The 23,198-nt window shown below is 35.7% G+C and overlaps 1 pseudogene; it reads right to left on the bottom strand.

Moving 5' to 3' along the window:
• The window catches only part of LOC124081561 (ubiquitin carboxyl-terminal hydrolase 15-like), a 50,896-nt pseudogene that overhangs the window by 3,204 nt on the left and 24,494 nt on the right, over positions 1–23,198 (bottom strand).

Genomic DNA, 23,198 nt, shown 5'->3' with positions numbered 1-23,198 from the left:
TTTTAATGCTGCTTGTAATAGAGTCCCTCATATAAAAGACACCACATCCATCAGTAAGGTATTCAAATACTGGTGATGTTTGCACAACAAATCACCTAGAGATGCATTTCTTAGAATGTATCCCTGTTAAGTGACCCACGATTGTGTGTATGTACACACACACACAAAGAACCATCATTATTAAATGCATGGCAAAATCAAATTCATGTAGTGTATATAAATAAGATAAATTACTTGAAAGGGAGATTAGGGCAATAATGTTAAAGAGACTTTGAAGGATGGGATGTTGGCAATTTTAGGATATTTGGGTTAGGAGATAAAAGAGAACCGAAAAAAAATTGAGGACAAAAGAATGAGGAGTTTAAGTATAAATTGGAAATGTTAACTTAGGCACACACCATAGAATGACATTTTGGTCAATGATGGAAAGCATATATGATGGTTATCACGTAAGATTATAATATAGTCTAAGTGTGTAGTAGGCTATATAATCTATGTTTGTGTAAGAATAATCTATGCTGTTTGTACAACAAATCACCTAACAATGCATTCTCAGGATGTGTTCCTATTTTAAGTGATATATGACTGTACACACACACACACACACACACACACGGGGAAGGAGAGAAAAAGAGAGAAACAAACACTTCAGTGCTATTCATGCAAGGACAGAATAAAACTATGCCAATAATTGGGCTCAGAAATTTATCAATTTGCTTTTATAAACTGAAGACTTTAAAGCATCAAAAACTAAAAAGTTAGTCTTTGCCCTCAGGGAATATACTTTAATCTGGGAAATAAAGTAAGTTAGTTTTTCTCACATCAACAGAAAGCCTTTTGAATAATACTATCATATGAGCAAATACAATATTCTCACTCTTTGTAGTATTCTAACAATGGGTAAAATTTATAGAGCTGCAAAATTTATAGAAAAATAAACCCTTATTAAACAATTTTTAACTTTCTTCTAAAAACACACTAGTCACTTTCCATCTCAACATCTGAAAATAAAAATCTGCTCAGATGTAAAACACAACAAATGTGGATGATAAATGAATGCCAGCGTAAACAGATGTAACATTCTTATTTTTCTACTAGTCACAGAATACCAGAGTAACAAGCATACAAAAGGAGTTAATCTTTTAAAAATTATATTGTTTAAAAGAAGTTAATAATTTTTAAAAGATTATGTCATTTTGAACTTAAATGTCTAATTGTCTTAGGCTTTAAAGATCATAGGTATGGTAAGGCATTTAAAGGATTTTGACTTTTAAGTAGTCAATATCTGAAATGGTAAGAGCTGACCTACTTTTTAGAGGAAAACTAATTTTCATTAGAAACTCCATTGTACAAGTTACATGAAAACTTTTCAGACTGCATTTTGTGCTTTTGTTATGGGCAAATTTGAAGACAAGTGTCCATTTAGGGTACAATTTTATGTTTCTTTAAATCAGAGCAAGTGTCTCTTAGCTACAAGGCATGCTAGAATATATACAATAGTGTTCCATGGGCCCCTTTTATTAATTTGCCTTTTTTCTTGTGGTGGGGCAGTGTACAAGATAGGGATTGAACCCATACATGCTAACTAAGCATGTCCTCTACCAATGAACTACACCATCATCCCTTCCATTTTGCGAATTCTTATTCATAAAAACAGTTGATCCCACAATTTTTGGGAAATACATAATATACTTACCACAATTTGGTCTTCAGATGCAGTGGAGACACTACTGTCATCAAAATAGTACCATTTTCCATCATCTTTATTTTTTGCAAAAGCAGTATCTAATGAGAAAATAAAATCACTTCTATGACTAAAATGATCTAGGGAATTCTCAAAACTCTATAATCATCTACGCAATAGCTTAAACTCGTAACAATATTTACTAAGCACCTACCATGTGAAATAAATGTCTCATATTTTGACTGCTGTTTGTTTCCCCTCCCAAAAATCAACCGTGAAAAAAGCTGTAAGAGGGAAGTGAGAGTCAAACTTAAAACAAAACAAAACAAAAAAACCTGGCCAGAGGCAGCAATAAGAAGACAGATTAAAAGAATGTTTTTAAATTCCACATATGGGACAACCATTGCCTGATTCTTTGTCAGAGATTATCAGTAATACTCAGGTCTCCTGAATCAAAGGCATGATGTTGTTTACAAGACTTGTACAACTTGCTGGATTAAGAAAACATTTGACAACTAGTGTGGCAATACTCATTCATGTACTCTGATAAAAAACTAGTTTTGCAAGGAGTTGAGGAAAACAGCCATGCACTGAATAGCTTCCTTTGAGTACAGCCTCTCCCAATTTTTCCCCTTCCAATTACCTAGGACTTTTGACAAACAACTTCTGTACATGTTATATTCTGTCCTATATCCTTTCTTAAATCTAAGTAAACTCTTTGCTGGATGAAGCATATTGTGTGTTGTGTTTGTTAATCTGAATTCAAGACCACTGTGAAGCAAAACATATTCTCAGGCTGAGTAAAAAGACAAGATTGAACAATCTTGTGAATTATGTAAGAGACAAATCTCCAACAAAAGTTAGCCAATTAGAGGATTGAATCAAAAGAAAGCTAGAGCAGCACTTGTAATATCTGAGATAAAGACAAGAAAGAATGCCAAATCCCAGTAAAAGGAACTACACAGAGAGAAGAGCTAACCATTGTAAAAATGAATATAACTATTAATGCAAAACAACCAATAAAACTATTAGGAGAAACAGACCAAATCAACACTTTAAATAGGAGTCTTGATAAATTTCTCTCAGAATAGAATGAACATAAAAAATAATCATACAGTGTAATGATTTGGGTACAACTGTCAAAACTATTTAGAAATATAAGGGGGCCTGGGGTTGTAGCTCAGTGGTAGAGCCCTTGCCTAGCATATGTGAGGCATTGGGTTTGATCCTCAGCACCACATAAAAATAAATAAAGTAAAGGCATTGTGTCTATATACAACTAAAAAAATATTTTAAAGAAGAAACATACGGATTTATATCTCAATGGGTAACATATGTTTTTTTCAAATGTATGAAAATTTAAAGAAACCATGTATTAGGCTACTGTCAAAGCTTCAAACTCTTAAAGATTAATATAGACAAAGCTCCCAACTGTTACAAAAAAACCCCCATGTACTTGAAAATTAAGCAAATAATTAAATGACCCTGGGCTAGTAGAAAATCAAAAGGAAATTTAAAAAATCACAGTATTAAAAGATAATAAAAATGCTACATTTCAAAATCCATCACCAAGACCTAAAGCAATATTAGTAGGAAGTTTATAGTTTTAATTATAGCTTTCGATATAGTTTCAAAAACAATGGAAAGCAAAAAGTTAAGGGGTCAACCCAAGAAGTTAGAAAAATAGCAACATAAAATGACAACCAATTACCTAGGACCTCTGTTAAACAGTTTTTGTCCATGTTATGTTGTTTCTTTTCCTATATGTGTTCTTTCTTTTTTGTGATGCTGGGGATTGAACTCAGGGCCTTGTGCATGCAAGGCAAGCACTCTACCAACTGAGTTATATCTCCAGCCTCTATATGTGTTCTTAAATTTAAGTAAGCTCTGCCATTGTGCATTTTGAGTTTGTTAATCTGAACCAAAGTAACAAGAAGAAAACAGTCATCAAGGTAAAAATGAAATGAGATAATAAGTACAATTAACAAATTAATAAGATGAAAAGCGAACTTCTGGAAGAATTGATTAAAAAAAAGAAAAGAATGAAAAAAAGGGACAAAAACATAGCATAAAAGTATTATAAACCATTCTGAAGTATATTGGAAAACCTAGATGAAAAGGATACAGAAAAAGAGTATGGCATCCTATCTGTTTTACGGCTATAATTTTGATTTCAAAGTCAAATAACAATATAAAAAAATACAGGACCACTGAACTTATGAAATTTTAACAATCTTAATTAGTTAATGAAATTCTACTGTGTATCAAAAACCACAAAAAGACAAGTAGGATCATCCCAAGAATGCAAAGATCGTTCAATAGAAAAACCTATCAAGTGGAGGAGAGGGTGGATTTGTTAGTTTCAACATGGAAAGAAATCTGGCAGTATTTAAATACTTATTTAAACCTGGCAGTTTCATCTGAGTACACAGTTCAAAGAAATTTTCATGTAACAGACCAGAAACAATAATATTTACCAGTCTCAAAGGCAAGTTGGATATCCACCATATGGTGAATGCAAAGATAAAATATGGTGAATGTAAACCATGAGTAGTGAAGAGCAATGGACAAAATAGATAACAAAAGTATAAAGAAAACAAGCAAGATCTGCTGAGATCTGTAGTACAGTACCAATTACAAAAGTGAGCAAATATGCATGGTTTATAGCACATGCATTAAACATGTTACAAAGAGAAGGGAAAAACAATGGAGAAGAGGAACCCCAAATGGCCCAGTAACACTTCTTCCAGTGCCTTCAACTGACAATGAGGAGTATGATTAACTCAATCCTTTCTTTTCAGATTTAAAAGGGTTCAAAAGCTGATTCATTCATTAATCAATATTGCATAACTATCATATGAAAGACCCATCTCACATTTTACCAGAAGTAATAAATACCTTAAGGAAAAAAAAATCAATAGTTATTCGAACATCATCATCAGGTTAAAATATAAACTGTCAACTTACAGTGTCCACCTCCCATCCCTCCATAATGGTTGGAAACAGCAATCAAATTATAGTGGCAAGGACCTGCATTTGGATTAATTAAGAATTTCTTTTTTTTTTTTTTTTTATTTTATTTTATTTTTTTTTTATTGTTGGTTGTTCAAAACATTACATGGTTCTTGATATATCATCTTTCACACTTTGCTTCAAGTGAGTTATGAACTCCCATTTTTAGCCCATATACAGATTGCAGAATCACATCAATTACACATCCATTGATTTACATATTGCCATACTAGTGTCTGTTGTGTTCTGCTGCCTTTCCTATCCTCTACTATCCCCCCTCCTCCCTCCCCTCCCCTCCCCACCCTTCTTCTCTCTCTACCCCCCCTATTGACCTTCATTTCTCCCCCTTGTATTATTTTTCCCTTTCCCCTCATTCCCTCTTGTATGTTCTTTTGTATAACCCTGAGGGTCTCCTTCCATTTCCATGCAATTTCCCTTTTCTCTCCCTTTCCCTCCCACCTCTCATCTCTGTTTAATGTTAATCTTCTTTTCATGCTCTTCGTCCCTACTCTGTTCTTAGTTACTCTCCTTATATCAAAGGAGACATTTGGCATTTGCTTTTTAGGGATTGGCTAGCTTCACTTAGCATAATCTGCTCTAGTGCCATCCATTTCCCTGCAAATTCTATGATTTTGTCATTTTTTAATGCAGAGTAATACTCCATTGTGTATAAATGCCACAATTTTTTAATCCATTCGTCTATTGAAGGGCATCTGGGTTGGTTCCAAAGTCTTGCTATTGTGAATTGAGCTGCTATGAACATCGATGTAGCAATGTCCCTGTAGCATGCTCTTTTTAGGTCTTTAGGGAATAGACCAAGAAGGGGAATAGCTGGGTCAAATGGTGGCTCCATTCCCAGCTTTCCAAGAAATCTCCATACTGCTTTCCAAATTGGCTGCACCAATTTGCAGTCCCACCAGCAATGTACAAGTGTACCCTTTTCCCCACATCCTCGCCAGCACTTGTTGTTGTTTGACTTCATGATGGCTGCCAATCTTACTGGAGTGAGATGGTATCTTAGGGTGGTTTTGATTTGCATTTCTCTGACTGCTAGAGATGGTGAGCATTTTTTCATGTACTTGTTGATTGATTGTATGTCCTCCTCTGAGAAGTGTCTGTTCAGGTCCTTGGCCCATTTGTTGATTGGGTTGTTTGTTCTCTTATTGTCTAATTTTTGGAGTTCTTTGTATACTCTGGATATTAGGGCTCTGTCTGAAGTGTGAGGAGTAAAGATTTGTTCCCAGGATGTAGGCTCTCTATTTACCTCTCTTATTGTTTCTTTAGCTGAGAAAAAACTTTTTAGTTTGAGTAAGTCCCATTTGTTGATTCTAGTTATTAACTTTTGTGCTATGGGTGTCCTATTGAGGAATTTGGAGCCAGACCCCACAGTATGTAGATCGTAGCCAACTTTTTCTTCTATCAGACGGCGTGTCTCTGATTTGATATCAAGCTCCTTGATCCATTTTGAATTCACTTTTGTGCATGGCGAGAGAAAGGGATTCAGTTTCATTTTGTTGCATATGGATTTCCAGTTTTCCCAGCACCATTTGTTGAAGATGCTATCCTTCCTCCATTGCATGCTTTTAGCCCCTTTATCAAATATAAGATAGTTGTAGTTTTGTGGATTGGTTTCTGTGTCCTCTATTCTGTACCATTGGTCCACCCGCCTGTTTTGGTACCAGTACCATGCTGTTTTTGTTACTATTGCTCTGTAGTATAGTTTGAAGTCTGGTATCGCTATACCGCCTGATTCACACTTCCTGCTTAGCATTGTTTTTGCTATTCTAGGTCTTTTATTTTTCCATATGAATTTCATGATTGCTTTCTCTATTTCTACAAGAAATGCTGTTGGGATTTTGATTGGCATTGCATTAAACCTATAGAGAACTTTTGGTAATATCGCCATTTTGATGATGTTAGTTCTGCCTATCCATGAACAGGGTATATTTTTCCATCTTCTAAGATCTTCTTCTATTTCTCTCTTTAGGGTTCTGTAGTTTTCATTGTATAAGTCTTTCACCTCTTTTGTTAGGTTGATTCCCAAGTATTTTATTTTTTTTGAAGATATTTTGAATGGAGTGGTTGTCCTCACTTCCATTTCAGAGGATTTGTCGCTGATATACAGGAATGCCTTTGATTTATGCGTGTTGATTTTATATCCTGCCACTTTGCTGAATTCATTTATTAGCTCTAATAGTTTCTTTGTAGACCCTTTTGGGTCTGCTAGGTATAGAATCATATCATCTGCAAATAGTGATAATTTAAGTTCTTCTTTTCCTATTTTTATGCCTTTAATTTCTTTCGTCTAATTGCTGTGGCCAGTGTTTCGAGAACTATGTTGAACAGAAGTGGTGAGAGAGGGCATCCCTGTCTTGTTCCAGATTTTAGAGGGAATGCCTTCAATTTTTCTCCATTCAGAGTGATGCTAGCCTGAGGCTTAGCATAGATTGCTTTTACAATATTGAGGTATGTTCCTGTTATCCCTAGTTTTTCTAGAGTTTTGAACATAAAGGGATGCTGTACTTTGTCGAATGCTTTTTCCGCATCTATCGAGATGATCATATGGTTCTTATTTTTAAGTCTATTGATGTGGTGAATAACATTTATTGATTTCCGTATATTGAACCAGCCTTGCATCCCAGGGATGAATCCTACTTGATCATGGTGCACAATTTTTTTGATATGTTTTTGTATCCGATTCGCCAGAATTTTATTGAGGATTTTTGCATCTAGGTTCATTAGAGATATTGGTCTGAAGTTTTCTTTCTTTGAAGTGTCTTTGTCTGGTTTAGGTATCAGGGTGATGTTGGCCTCGTAGAATGAATTTGGAAGTTCTCCCTCTTTTTCTATTTCCTGAAGTAGCTTGAAAAGTATTGGTATTAGTTCCTCTTTAAAGGTTTTGTAAAATTCTGCTGTATACCCATCCGGTCCTGGGCTTTTCTTAGTTGGTAGTCTTTTGATGGTTTCTTCTATTTCCTTGATTGATATTGGTCTGTTTAGGTTGTCTATATCCTCCTGACTCAATCTGGGCAGATCATATGACTTCAGAAATTTATCGATGCCTTCACTATCTTCTAATTTATTGGAGTATAAGGATTCAAAATAATTTTTGATTATCTTCTGTATTTCTGAAGTGTCTGTTGTGATATTGCCTTTTTCATCCCGTATGCTAGTAATTTGAGTTCTCTCTCTTCTTCTCTTCGCTAGCATCGCTAAGGGTCTGTCGATTTTGTTTATTTTTTCAAAGAACCAACTTTTAGTTTTGTCAATTTTTTCAATTGTTTCTTTTGTTTCGATTTCATTAATTTCAGCTCTGATTTTAATTATTTCTTGCCTTCTACTTCTTTTGCTGTTGTTTTGCTCTTCTTTTTCTAGGATTTTGAGATGAAGCATGAGATCATTTATTTGTTGGTTTTTTCTTTTTTTAAGGAATGAACTCCAAGCAATGAATTTTCCTCTTAGAACTGCTTTCAATGTGTCCCACAGATTCCGATATGTTGTGTCTGTGTTTTCATTAATCTCTAAGAATTTTTTAATTTCCTCCTTGATGTCTTCTATAACCCATTGATCATTCAGTAACCTATTGTTCATTCTCCAAGTGATGTATGCTTTTTCCTTCCTTCTTTTATCGTTGATTTTCAGTTTCATTCCATTATGGTCAGATAGGATGCATGGTATTATCTCTACTCCTTTATATTGTCTAAGAGTTGCCCTGTGACATAATATATGATCTATTTTTGAGAAGGATCCATGTGCTGCTGAGAAAAAAGTGTAACTGCTTGATGTTGGGTGGTATATTCTATATATGTCAATTAAGTCTAGGTTATTAATTGTGTTATTGAGTTCTATAGTTTCCTTATTCAACTTTTGTTTGGAAGATCTGTCCAGTGGCGAGAGAGGTGTGTTGAAGTCTCCCATGATTATTGTATGGTGGTCTATTAGACTCTTGAACTTGAGAAGAGTTTGTTTGATGAACATAGCTGCGCCATTGTTTGGGGCATATATATTTATGATTGTTATGTCTTGTTGGTGTATGGTTCCCTTAAGCAGTATGTAGTGTCCCTCTTTATCCCTTTTGATTAACTTTGGCTTGAAATCTATTTTATTTGATATGAGTATGGACACTCCTGCTTTTTTCCGAAGTCCATATGAGTGATATGATTTTTCCCAACCTTTCACCTTCAGCCTATGTATGTCTTTTCCTATCAAATGCGTCTCCTGTAGGCAGCATATTGTTGGGTCTTGTTTTGAGATCCATTCTACTAGCCTGTGTCTCTTAATTGGTGAGTTTAAGCCATTAACATTTAGGGTTATTATTGAGATATGGGTTGTTGTTCCAGCCATATTTGTTTATTTATGTTACTAAACATGGTTTGTTTTCCTCTTTGATTATTCCCCCCCCTTTACTGTCCTACCTCCCACTGTTGGTTTTCATTGTTATTTTCCATTTCCTCTTCCTGTAATGTTTTGCTGAGGATGTTTTGAAGAGATGGTTTTCTAGCTGCATATTCTTTTAACTTTTGTTTGTCGTGGAAGGTTTTAATTTCATCTTCCATCCTGAAGCTTAATTTCGCTGGATACACAATTCTTGGTTGGAACCCATTTTCTTTCAGTGTTTGAAATATGTTATTCCAGGATCTTCTAGCTTTCAGAGTCTGTGTTGAAAGATCAGCTGTTATCCTGATTGGCTTGCCCCTAAATGTAATCTGCTTCCTTTCTCTTGTAGCTTTTAAAATTCTCTCCTTATTCTGTATGTTGGGCATCTTCATTATAATGTGTCTAGGTGTGGATCTCTTATAATTTTGCACATTCGGCGTCCTGTAGGCTTCTAGAATTTGGGATTCTGTCTCATTCTTCAAGTCTGGGAAGTTTTCTCGTATTATTTCATTAAATAAATTGCTCATTCCTTTGGTATGGAGTTCTATACCTTCCTGTATCCCAATGACTCTTAAGTTTGGTCTCTTAATGTTATCCCATATTTCTTGGATGTTCTGCTCATGGTTTCTTAACAGTCTTGCTGAGCTGTCTATGTTCTTTTCAAGTTGAAATACTTTGTCTTCATTGTCTGATGTTCTATCTTCTAAGTGTTCTACTCTGCTGGTAGTACTCTCAATTGAGTTTTTAAGTTGGTTTATTGCTTCCTGCATTTCTAGGATTTCTGTTTGTTTGTTTTTTATAACCTCTATCTCCCTGTATAGTTGATCCTTTGCTTCCTGGATTTGTTTGTGTAATTCCTTGTCGAAGTGATCTTTCATTGTCTGATTTTGCTGTCTAATTTCTTCCTTGATACTCCAGATCATCTGAAGCATACATATCCTGAATTCTGTATCTGACATTCCATCTGCTGCAGCTGTTACCTCTTCTAAAGTTGAGCTGACCTGCATTGCTTGTAATCCTTTCTTTCCTTGTCTTTTCATACTGCTTGCGTTTCTTTCTTCTTGGTGAAACTGTTGTGTTTTTGAAATTTTCCGCCCCCCCTATATATTTATGTTGCTCTTGTATAGTTGAAAATTCTCCCTTGCAGGTGCGGGCAGGGGCTCTGCTCTGCCCCTCCTCCAATTGGTGTGAGGTGTCTACCACGCCCGCGGACCCCTGGGCCTGATCCGCTGTTCTGTCGCAGGTCTGCCTACCTTGCAGGTGGGGGCGAAGGCTCTGCCCTGCCCCTCCTACCATGCCCGGGGACCGCTAGGCCTGATCTGCAGGTTGGTCGCAGGTCTGCCCACCTTGTGGGCAAGGGTGTCAGTTCCGCTCCGCCCCCACTCCAATTGGGGTCACTTGACCACCACACAGGCGAGCCGCTGGGCCTGATCTGGGCGCGGGCTAAGGCTCTGCTCTGCCCCTACTCCAGTTGGGGTGGAGTGTGTACCACGCTGGCAGGCCGCTGGGCCTGATCCACAGGTCTGTCGCAGGTCTGCTTACCTTGCCAGCGCGGGCGGTGGCTCTGCCCTGCCCCTCTTACCACGCCTGCAGACCGCTGGGCCTGATCTGCAGGTTGGTCGCAGGTCTTCCTACCTTGCGGGAGTGGGCGGCGGCCCCTCTCCTCGCCTCTGGCTCAACGACAAAGCGAGAGAGACTCGGGTATCTGTGACTCACCCTCCCTACCCGGGGACCAACTGTTTCCGTCGCCGCTGGCACCGATGAAGTTTTCTCCTCGGCCGCTCTCCGATGACATCAGATCTCTGCCATGCTGGCATCCCCTGCTCTATGGCTGAATCCCATTTTCTTCTCTTCCAATAGGCGGAGCTGTGCCCTCTGAGCTGAGCTTCTGCCCTCTATGTGCTGACAGAAATCCCTGTACGGTGGCTCCTGGGAGTCTCTCAATCCTGTTAGTCCAGAGCCCTTTCACTTATCCGGCCCCTCCCCCTGTTCCTCCTCCCAGCCAGCCAGCCAGGTCCTGTTCACCAGAGGCGGTTCCCCAAGGATCTGATTACACTTGCAGCCCCACCGCGTGTCCTATATCCCGAACGATGAACACCCTCTCTGTCATTCAATTAAGCCCCAGTGCTGTGGTGGGGTGATCTGGGAACCAACAGTTAAATTTTTCAGGACCCCTTTGGTGGGCACGCCCCCAGAAACTGGCGGCTAAGATCTTGGGTGTCGCCGCTGGTGTTAAGGGGAGGTGGGGATCTGGAGTCCCCTCTGCTTCCCTACAGACACGCCCCCGGTGGTTTCCTGGCTGCTTGTATCTGGAGGGGGTGGGAGTCACACACCTGCTAATGTGGATTCCGCTGGGAAGGAATTCTGTCGGCGGAACTCTGGTGATGTCACCACTCTGCTATGGCAGGCCCCAGGCTCCTTGCCAGAGTGTCCGAAGGGAGGGGTGGGACTGGTCTGTCTCTGGTTGGTTTCAGCTCCCGGTTTGCTATTTCATGAAGGCTTGGCGAGAGACCTCTTCCTAGAGTCCCTGCACCACTCCTGCTGCGCTGCGCCTCGGAGGCTATCCGCCCTGACGCAGGGGCGGCGTGCAGGCAGCCGACAGTCGCCGAGTCGCGCGGGCAGCGGCTGGCGGGTCTGGACCTCTGCGCTGCGTGGCGGGGAGGCTATCCGCCCCGACGCAGGGGCGGCGTGCAGGCAGCCGACAGTCGCCGAGTCGCGCGGGCAGCGGCTGGCGGGTCTGGACCTCTGCGCTGCGTGGCGGAGATTCACTCGTCTAGCGCAGACTGTCACCTCCAAAAATCCTTCCAATTCCCGGCCGGTCTCTCTTTAGTGGAATTTTGCTAGGAGTTTCTCAGCAGGTCATATCTAAGCGTATCCATGCGTCTCTCTGACCCCTTTGTTGAGGAGGTACTGAAAGCGCTGCCTCCCCTCTCGCCGCCATGTTGGATCCCCTAATTAAGAATTTCGACATATCCAAGACACTGTTTTTTTAAAGAGAAATGAAGTTAGTGTTATGTTTTCCCTAAATATAATAAATTCATGTTTTTTCTTTGAAATGCAATGAATTCTATTCCCTTCTGCCAGTGTTGCCTCTCTCCATATTTTTCACCAAAGAAATTATCAAGATTCAAGTAACTCATTATCATTTCGATCCAATGAATTGTTTTTATTTAATCAACTAATTTATTTATTTTGGTACTGGGGATTGAGCATCAGGGACACTCACTCAACCACTGAGCCACATCCCCAGCCCTATTTTGTATTTTATTTAGAGACAGGGTCTCACTGAGTTGCCTAGTGCCTCACCATTGCTGAGGTTGACTTTGAACTCGTGATTCTCTTGCCTCAGCCTCCCGAGCCACTGGGATTACAGGCATGTGCCACCATGTCCAGTTTTTATTTTAAAATAATTTTTAGGAATGATTTATACAGCAAAAAATAAAGGGAGAGTGAAAAACAACTTTCTTATGAGTTTTTAAAAGTTAAGCTAGACACTAGAACATCAAGAATGTCTGTAATCCCAGCTACTCAGATGCTGAGGCGGGATTGCAAATTTGAGGTCTGCCTCAGCAACTGAGTGAGATTCTGACTCAAAATAAAAAATAACAAGGACTGAGGATGTAGCTCACCTAAGTTCAATTCCCAGTATCTATCAATCAAGTCAATTGAAGATCATTTTTATTCCACCTTTTCCTGATTTTGATAACCTATAGACCAGAAATGGGCAGCACTCTTTGAATGCAATTGACTGTTCATAATCATATATGCATGAACTTGGAACACACCATCTTATAAATAGTTTATTATTGTTGTTCTTACATTTGCATCATTTCTGGTTGTTGTTCTTATACTCACATCATTAAAAAGCAACAATTCTACTGGGAGTGTAGCTCAGTTGGTAGAGCACTCCCCTAGCATGTGTAAGACCCTGGGTTCTAACCCCAGCACCCCCGCCCTGCAAAAGCAATAATTCTAACTTCCAAATATACCTATATTAGAATCTAGTTTTCTTGCATTTACATTGTCAAAATGCTATATTCTTGAAAATTTTAATGGCTCACAATTTTGATAAATAACCTTTTTCTTCCTGCTCAATAAATGGAATGAATAATATTTTCAGTTTTTTAAAATCACCTATATCCTTTCCAGTCCCTTTTGTATACATACCTGCCTTCAGCATTTGTCCACTTACTAACTGATTCAAGTAAGTTTTGGTGCACAAATATCATAAAATATGAAAGAATACTGTCACATGTTCTTTTTTGCAATACAGGATAATGCCAAGCTCTTTATTACAAAATATTGTGTGATGAAGTCCTTCCTGCTGCATGACTAAGTGAATGAGAATACAACGTTCCCTTTTTTGTCCTGAATTCTTAACTGTGTTTAGTAAAAGCTAAAAAACAAACAAACAAAAAGAGACTATGAAGATGGTTTCCAGACTTTGTTATACCATTTTACAAGTATGATGTCATACCATGCAACAAGAAAAACTGAAGAATAAATGCATATAGGGATAATTTATTTCATTATTAAATCAACATTCTAAGCAGTTCCATTTTTCTATTTTTATAATATTTTAGTCATTTAAAAAATTTAGGAATAATTGATGAATAATGATAAAATGAATCCTAGAAAAAACAAAATTGCTAAGTCCATAAAAAATCTTATAATTATAAATGGGGTCAGTGAACACATAAGGTAATGCAAGACACAGTGAGTTATATTTATTTAAAAAGAAAATATTCACTTTTGTTTTTGGAAAAATCTCTAGGAATAAAAATTGTGAAATATCAACCCTTAAAATGGTTATATCTACTCAAAAATAAATTCAAATCTTTTACTAAGAGACAATGACAAAAAGCATCAAAATAAGTTTGAAAAAAGTTAGAATGCTCAATGTTTATTAAGTACAATTTAACTTACTTGATAGGAAAATCAACTAAAGTATCCAATTTATCTCTCATATAACGACTGTATGAAAATCGCTTGAGATGTACCACAAGTACTGGAGGAAGGGACCATAAATCCAATTTCTTTGTGGCTTGCTGATGTTCTTTACAATTTGGACAATACCTAAAATCAAAAAGAAATATTTAAAAGTTTGACAGAGGTATAAATGGCTAGGCTCCATTAACAAAAATAACAAGCCAAAACCCAAGGGTGGGGGGGGGGAAACCCTATATTTTCAGTGAGCAATTATTTTAAGAGTAATATATACCAGTCTAACAGCAACTCCTCTTTATTTTCAATACATTTTTTAAATAAGTCTAACCATTATAAACTAATATGCAAATAAATATTCAAATAAATGATGAGGGCTAGGTTACTTACATTTCAGTATGCTAAAAAAGATATGAACCATGTATCATAATATTACAAATGTGTGTTGAGACATAGGTATCAGAAAAATCTCAAAACTTTGGACTTTAATGGAATGATATCACAAAATAATTTCCCTAAAAAGCTTTTTCCAACACAGTTGAAACTTCTTAGGAAAAAGGTAATTATAAATAGTAAAATGACTATTAGGGAAAATATAGTAATGAGATTAAAGCTAATGATGGGATAATACTTTTGAAGATATTCCCATCCCTTTTAATAGACTATTACATTACAGAAATTTATAGCAATAAGAATATTTAGTAATCATTTTTTCAACTTGATGTAGCACATACTTCAGAATAAAGCCTTAAAGAAAATAATTAGAAACAATTATTTAACTTTGTCTCTTACCAGGGATCTTCAGCACCTAGCTTTTCTTTTGTTGTGAAAAGTTCAATACAGTCTTTTAATTTCACAAAGGGTTTTTTAGGAGGTTTATATTCCACGCTTTCATGTTTTTCAAAATCCTAAAGAGAAGTATTTCTTGAGTTAAGAGAACAAATGAAACAAAACTCATTTTAGTGATACCATCTTACTATGAATAATAATGAAAACTCCTAAACTTTCAAGAGAATCATAAAACTTGTTTCAGCTGAGATTTTTATCATACTTTTTAATAACTCCTAAATGACCTTCTATAATTAAAACATGTCAACAAAAAGCATGTTCAAAACCCCTCTAGTTGAAAAAAAGTTTGTGACCAAATTTTTAATGGCAAAATATAAACTAATTTCAAGGAAGCAGAAAGTGTACAAAAGAGTGTGATTAACTCTAGCAATTAGAATAAAGTAAGCCAAGAAAAGGTAAAGAAGCAGTGTTTGAGTGATAACTTACCTTGGCAGCATTTTCATCAAAATATCTTTTTTTCAATTCAGGATCCCAATCCAAAGCAAGAAAAGATCTTTCTAAGGTGAAAAACATTTTTTTTTTCTTTAAAATTCAATGTGTTTTACAACTAAAATTTGTATATTTTAACATTAGGGTATATATAAAAATAAAAAAGGAGCAATTTTTTCTACTTGCACAGATGATTAGGACAAATAACTGTTTCCAAGCTTTTAACAATGTGAGATCAAAAGACAAAAAGATACAAAGCTGAAGCATGAAGTTAAACCCTGCTTTAGTAAACACTTGCATGTTTTAGTGTACCTGGATATTAAGGCCTTTTATTTAATATTTTAAAATAGATAAATGGTATTTTTCATGGTTGGGCTGAATTTCATGGTTTTTATATTTTAAAAACCCCACTTACTGAAATTTGATGCTCAAGTCATTTTTCACAAAAAATACTTACCATCTAGCCTAAGCTGCCTATCATCAAATCTTATATGCCTTGTATCGTCTTTGATGTAGTTGATATCGGTATTGCCTAAGTTGTTGAACTGGAATGTAAACAATCGTTTTTTTTGTCCCATGAGTTGACCTTTGCAAGTTTCCTCAGTACATAATCCATTTTCAGAATCATTATCTCCTCCAACTGAATCTTCTGACTATTTTCATTCTCTGAGGGAAGTTCTTGATCCTGGCTGGATTCATCATCTGGTTCATCTGTTTCCATTTCACCTAGTTTTAGATATTAGAGATCTTTAAATAAATCCAGTGTTAACATTTCTGAAATAATTATTTTACCTAGATTTACAGATGGTTTGTTTTTAGTTCCTTAATATCCATTTTTTAAACTTTTTCTCTGAGGCAATAATCCAAGTGAAACATTTTAATAATTTAACAGGAAAGTCTTACTTGGTGAACCTTCTTCATGTATGCCATTTGGGCCATTCCCATTAATATTTTGATCTTTACAGCAATGCAGGGATCCTTCAGTTTCTTCAGTTTCAGTAGATATTTTGACATATCGGCTTAATAAAATCAGAAATCAAACAAGTTCAATTCTATGGAGATCTAAAAACTATTTTCCACTCTACCAATAAAATGGAGCTTTTTCAATGCAATAACAGTGGTTATTTGGTAGATTTAAAAATAAATTAAAACTCAAAGCTTACAATTCCATAAGTAGAATTAATTGTGTTTTATTTGTCTTTATAAAAAGAATATTTTCTTACTTCTAGAGTGTTATATCTGTCTTTTATACATTAAAGTTTGTGGCAAATAATTTCTCAACTTTAAAGTATTATAAGATTCCCATTTAAATGATATATATGTTATTGCTAAGAAAGCTTGCTTTTATATAATGTGAACATTTTTAATAATATTTTTTGTGGCACTAGTGATCAAAATGAGGATAATATGATCTTTATGTATGAGTCATGAAACTACAATAATTAGGTATACAAGAAATAATACTGAACATGTCAACTATAAAAAAATTAAAAAGGATCAAATGGTGTTTTTGATTACCTTATATAATTCAAATCAAGATTTTTAGGAAGGCAAAAAATGGACTATACATTGTGAATATTTATTCTTTTAAGACAATTAGTACGAGTTCTTGAGCTAGTAGTATGCATAAAGATATGAGACTTTGCCATTTGTTATGATTCCAGAGTGCACATGTATCACAGTTATTGATAATACTGGGTTTAAAATAACCTCAGTAATGCATTTTTTCATGATCATGAAAGTAGATGACTGTAACCTGATTTTTAAATTGCTACCTGTCTAAACAAAGTTGAGATAATGTTCAGTTACATTCTGGTAGTTCCTTGCATGTTTACTTTTTTACCTGTATTTCATTCCCATGCTTATTTTATTGAAGTAGAATTGTCTGGCACTTACCACATTCTCAAAAGGAGAAGATTATAGAGTTTATCTTCAGTATTGTTTCGTGGGACAGCCATAAGAAAAGGTTAACCAAAAAGTGAAGAACCAGTATGGTGGGTATAACTTGAGTGTCTGAATTTTTCTCTTAGGCAAACAGGAATAATCACATGTTCTGTATCTTCTGTCCTATTGATGTTAATTTCAAACCTATAAGAACACAATGGACCATAAACTCTCAAAATCTTGTTATTTCTTTTGATTATTTTCAAGTAATACTCTGCACAATAAATTTCATACTTACACATAAATATCATCCCGTTCCATAATACTACTAAGGTTTTCATCCATAGGGAATATTCTGTGAAATCTATGATTGTATATATCAGTAACTATCATCTAAAAGGAAATAAATTTCTATTAAGCTGGTTTTTTAACACCGAGAAACTAATCACCAATTTAAATTCTTCAATCCCAGAAACATCTTACCTTATCTGCCGATACTCCTGACAAAGTAGACAATGCTGTGCAAAGATCTAGTATATTTCCAATTTTGGGGACAACCACTTTGTACTAAAAAACAAAAACAAAAAATTGTAATGAACTTATTATACTGGGAAAAAAAACACTGAGTAGATGAGACTGACCTCATGATTGCTTTCTTATATTCATTTGGTATTCAGCATTTGGCTTATAATGTCTACCTCCAATCTTGCCATTACCCTAGGAGATAATGTCCATATAGATGATTCATCCCACCCCTTATTTTTCCTCAGTTTCTCAATTCAAAGATCTATCCTTGCATTCAAGTATAGTCAACTTCCTGGACCTTGTCGCCACCTGAATCTGCTTTGCTTCTGATACCTTAAACTCTGCAGGTTATTGTCTAACTACCACTACCTGCTTCACCTGGAAACATATTCTTACCTATTCTTATCTTTTATAGAGATTTCTAGTCCTTATGACACTCAGTTTTTCTCCCTACTGTCTTCATGCACTTCCATCCCCACCCCATATTCTTCATCAATTCAATCATTCCATTATAAAACCTTTAACCTCTATTACTCAGTTCCACTCTTGCTGAACTTTCTCAAAGCAGTTCAGAGAAGCTGCAGAAAACTCCCCAACTTCAGATGCCAGTGAACTTCAAATCCACAGTCTCAACTGATCCTTAACACTGCCCAGAAACTATTCTCTGAGTCTTATTTGCTGTTTTTCTCATTTCAATTACTATTTAAAATATTCACCATTACTTAGGCCTCCTATTTCACTGTATCTCCCTTCAGAAGAACATCTACTTTACTAAGAAAATGGAAGCTGCCAAGTGGTAAAAATCTGTAACTTCTAGTTCCCTTAAAAAATTACTTGAGGACACATAGGTTTTTTTTTTTCTTTCCTGTCTCTTGTAATACAAGTTAAGTGTTTTTCTTCCCATTAAGGGAGAACCCTAGTTTATATGCTCTGAATTTATCCTCTGCTAAGACCTAAATCTAGCAACTAGACTTTCTTATTATCTTGACTTTTTTGCATAAGCACTGGAATACAATAAACATCTCAAAAAACAAAACAAAAATAAAAATAGTCCTTCATTGCTTTCCCTTATTTCCCCTGCTTTATAAATGACTTTATTAACAATATTCTACACTGACTATTATAACTTCCTTATATCCCATTCACTTCTCAACCCATTTTCTGGCTTTTGTCTTCACCCCTTTATTTAACCTATTGCCAACATTACCAAAACTACTACACAACTCACTCTTTATCAGACTCTATTTTATTGATCTCTCTGTAGAATGACTGCTGACCACGCCAATCTTTAAAAATGTTTCTTTCCTTATATAACACTACTTCTTAATTCTTTTCTATTGCTGTGATAATATTGTCTTAGAAGCTCTTCCATATTCTTTTTTTTGATTAAATTTTTTTTGTAGTTGTAGATAGACAGAATGCCTTTATTTTTATATGGTGCTGAGGATTGAACCCAGTGCCTCATGCATGCTAGGCAAGCGTTCTGCCACTAAGCTACAGTCTAGCCCCTCCATATTTTTCTTTAAAATTTTGTTCTTCGACCTCTCCTTGATTCTATATACACTTTTTAGACTAATGACAATATATCTCCATTTGCTTTGGCCAGTCCTGGATTAGACTCTCATCCTAGTATAATTATTAACAAAGGCCCTTTTTATTTTCAGGAGAGTTCTAGTTTAGATGATAAGTCAGAGTCACTCTAGTCTTAAGTGATCTCATCCTTTTAAACCACTGACTACCATTCTCAAAGAGCTCACTACTCAATTTAAATCTTAATCACAGTCTTTCTCCTCCAGTGTGAATACATAAATTTAATGCCTATCAGATTACCACCATCTAAATATTCCTTCTGCATCTTGAAGTCAATGTATCCAACACTAATAGGTTATGTTATTATGTTTAATACTAAAAAGGTTTCTTCTTAGACTTATTATTCTTATACATCCCATTAAAACAAAGAGCACCATTAAGCTCTCAATTCTCTAGTCCAGGAAACGTGAAATCATCTTTGAATACATCTACACATTTTCACTTCCTACATTCAAACTAGTTTTACAATCAAACTGACATACTGACACAACTTCAAGCCCTTGTCAACTGAACACTGCAAAAGCCTCTTATCTGTGGTCTTCATAGTTCTGATCTAAGTCTTTCCTATCTAATCTATGCGCTAGCCAGATTCTTATTTCTCAAACACAAATATAGCCATATAATCTCTATGCTTTTAAAGGTTTTTTTAATAACCTTTAAAAGCTTTCCTAGCTTTAGGAAGAAGTCCAAATTTCCTATCATGGTATCAAACATCTTTGTGATACTCATTGGTAAAGTTCCTGCTTACCATATTTTTAGCTACTTACAAATTTTAAAAGTAGGGCCATGACTTCTTTTGTCTTCAGGCCTTGTACATGCCAATTTCTTGGCCTATAATATCTTCATTTCCAGCTGCTACCTACTTAAAATCTAATCATTCTTCATGATTCATCACACGTATATCAGTTTGTGCAGATTATTCTTTCCGTGAGCTCCTGTGGTACTGTCATACTACTTCTCACACTCTATGACAAACTTCTTAAGAAGTAGGATTAGAAACACTTTCATATTTCCAACCCTTTACAGAGTATGAGAGCAACATATAATACATCCTCAATATGATTACTAATATAACCTAAATCAACTTCAGTAACAGGATGTTAGCTAATTTCACTTCCTTACCAGCTGATTAGACCATAGTGTTAATGAGGATATCGCTTTGTATGGAAGCTGTGTTTAAGAGGAAAAAAATGACAACAACAACAAAACAACAACAAAAATACCACCCCCATCCCTCTAAAAAAGAACATAAACAACACCCAAATCCAATTCCTGTGTTGATCGTGGACCTAACTCCCACAATTAATATTCTTGGTCACCAAGTGAGTAAAGAAGTAACTCAATGAAATTCACAATGCTGGAAAAATGATTTAAAGCCAAATTACAGAAGAACATTCACCATATACCTTAAGGGCTAATGTGTAGCTTTAATGTAACCTGTCACTATATAACAGATTATTTTATAATATTAGCCTGGAAAAGTATTTTCTTTAACAAATGTGCTGAACATAAATAAAACATCTACTTTTTTGTTGTTGTTTTAATACATTTTTACTAATTTTTCATATTCTTTTGCTCCATTGGCATGTATTTGCAAAGTTACAAGCTAGTGAGGTAAGGGTATAGTTTAACACTGATAGAACTGAAAATAATGTAGACAATTCTGCATTTACAAACAAATGAATAAGAGAGTACCTAAAGAATATATATTATTATCAAGTATGAACAGAAAAAAAAGTGTAAAAAGTAAAAGCAGTTCTTTGTTGGTCCTGCTTATAGATAAGGGTAAGTTCTCAGCACTACTTGACAAAATACTGATATAAAGCCACTAGATTTGATTAGTTCATGAAGGAAACATAAAGAAGCAGAAAAAAAGGTGAAATTTATATATGGGATTGCATTATTTGTTACAACTAGACTTCAGTTACCTTGAATGAAAGAATTATTTTTCAGAATGTTGTAAATATCCTTTTCTTGTTAAGAGTAAACTCAATTTCCTGCCTGAGTGGTAAAATCATAATTTTGTTCAGAGCATAACTTTCATATAGATTTTGTGACTATTAGGCACCAAACAAAGTTGAGCTATCTGGCTGGAACTCTAAGGATTTAGAGAAAACAATATTCTGAAGTAGGACCATATCTGCCTTGTTTAGTGAACAAAAACTTTATACTGTTTGTGCCTAATACAGCATTGTGAATACTTTTTTTGGTGGGGAGGGGTTCTGAGGACTGAACTCAGGGGTACTTTAACACTGAGCTACATTATCAGCCTTTAAAATTTTTTTCTAAGTTGTTCAGGGCCTTGCTAAACTGCTAAAAAGCTGGCCTTGAACTTGAGTCCTCCTATCTCAGCCTCCTAGAGTTGCTGGAATTACAGGTGTGTATCACCATGCCTGGCTTGTATACTGTTGCATTAACATACACAAATTAAGCATCGAAAACAAGATTTGTAAGTCTCCTATCTTCAAATAACTTATGGTCTAGGGAAGAAAAACAAGAGCAAATAAAGGTCAAAATAAAATTTGCTAAGTGCTGTTAACAGAATTTAGGGGAGGTAGGAAGAGAAAGGAGATACTTTCGATGGGAGGGGTCAAGTCTCTGAAAAGCACTGATAAAAAAGGGAGAAAATATAGGATTTTATTCACAAAATAGAAAATAGTCCAATTATAACACTGCACTATGCAATCAAGCAAACATGATCATTAATGCCTACTACCAGTGATTTTGCATAGGATAAACAATATGTGATAAAACAAAGTATTAAAGATTAGAACATTACTGAATCAAATATTTTAATCTAACTAAATTTCCATTTCTCATTTTTGTAAGCTAATATTCTTTAACACTGTAAAACAATGTCTGTTTTCTTTGATGAGATAAAGTCTTTGAGAATACTTTTCACATGACATCCTTCATCCTTTCAAGATTCTAAAAATTATACTAATTTCCAAAGTATTAAGCTTATAGTACATTTACACTACACAAACATTATTACTAAACTGTGCTTTAAGATTCAACACTAATTTTTAATTTATATACAGTACTAGAGATTAAATCCAGGGCCTTGCACATGTTCGTCAAGTGCTTTACCACTGAGCTACATCCCCAGTCCTTTTCAAAACTTTATTTTGAGACAGGGTCTTCCAAGTTGCCCAGGCTGACCTTGAACTTATAATCCTCTTGCCTCAGCTTCCTAAATTGCACACACCACCAGGCCCAGCTTCAAAACTAATTTTATATAGTACTCAACACTATAATATTTGATAAAAAGTAACAAATGTAAAGAAAATAATCACTACTTACCTGCATAGGTTTGGTAAGTGGATCCATTCTAACTAAATAAACTTCCAAGTTATGTTCTTTTTTCATGGGCAATGGAAGTGTCAAGTAACAAAAAGGATCAAATGTTACTGAAATCTTAGCACATTCAGGACAAACCAAAGTTCATTTGAAAAGGCCATGAAATATATCTACTATGATAGAATCGTTTCTTTTTAAATGGTTTTCCCAGGCTTCTTCAGCAACCACCTATAAAGAAAATAAGATCAAGTTATGGAGGTATTATAGAACTGCAACAATGCAGACAATAATATCATGAAACTTACTTTACCATGCCTTCCGTCAGCATTTTTCAATTGTATATATGGTTTTTTCCTAATTCTATTCAAATCTTCATGTAGTCCATCTAATAGGAAAGCTAAAAGTTCTTGACAGTCTTGCTGTTGATATCCAGAGAACTGGGGTGCAAAACGTCCTACCTGTGTCTGTGAGAAAAACAAAACCATGAACTCAGCAGAGTCAGGATTCCTTTAAAATTCTACAGTTGATTCTTATTATTCATGGACTCCATATCCATGAGTTGCCTACTTGCTAAAATTTATTTGTAACCCTCAAATAAAATTAA

Source organism: Marmota monax, unplaced genomic scaffold (genome assembly GCF_021218885.2).
Source record: "Marmota monax isolate L192 unplaced genomic scaffold, Marmota_monax_Labrador192_F-V1.1 WCK01_AAM20220418_F8-fsc01495, whole genome shotgun sequence".
NCBI classification, from domain to species: Eukaryota; Metazoa; Chordata; class Mammalia; order Rodentia; family Sciuridae; genus Marmota; species Marmota monax.
This window is presented reverse-complemented; position numbering and strand designations above follow the sequence as displayed.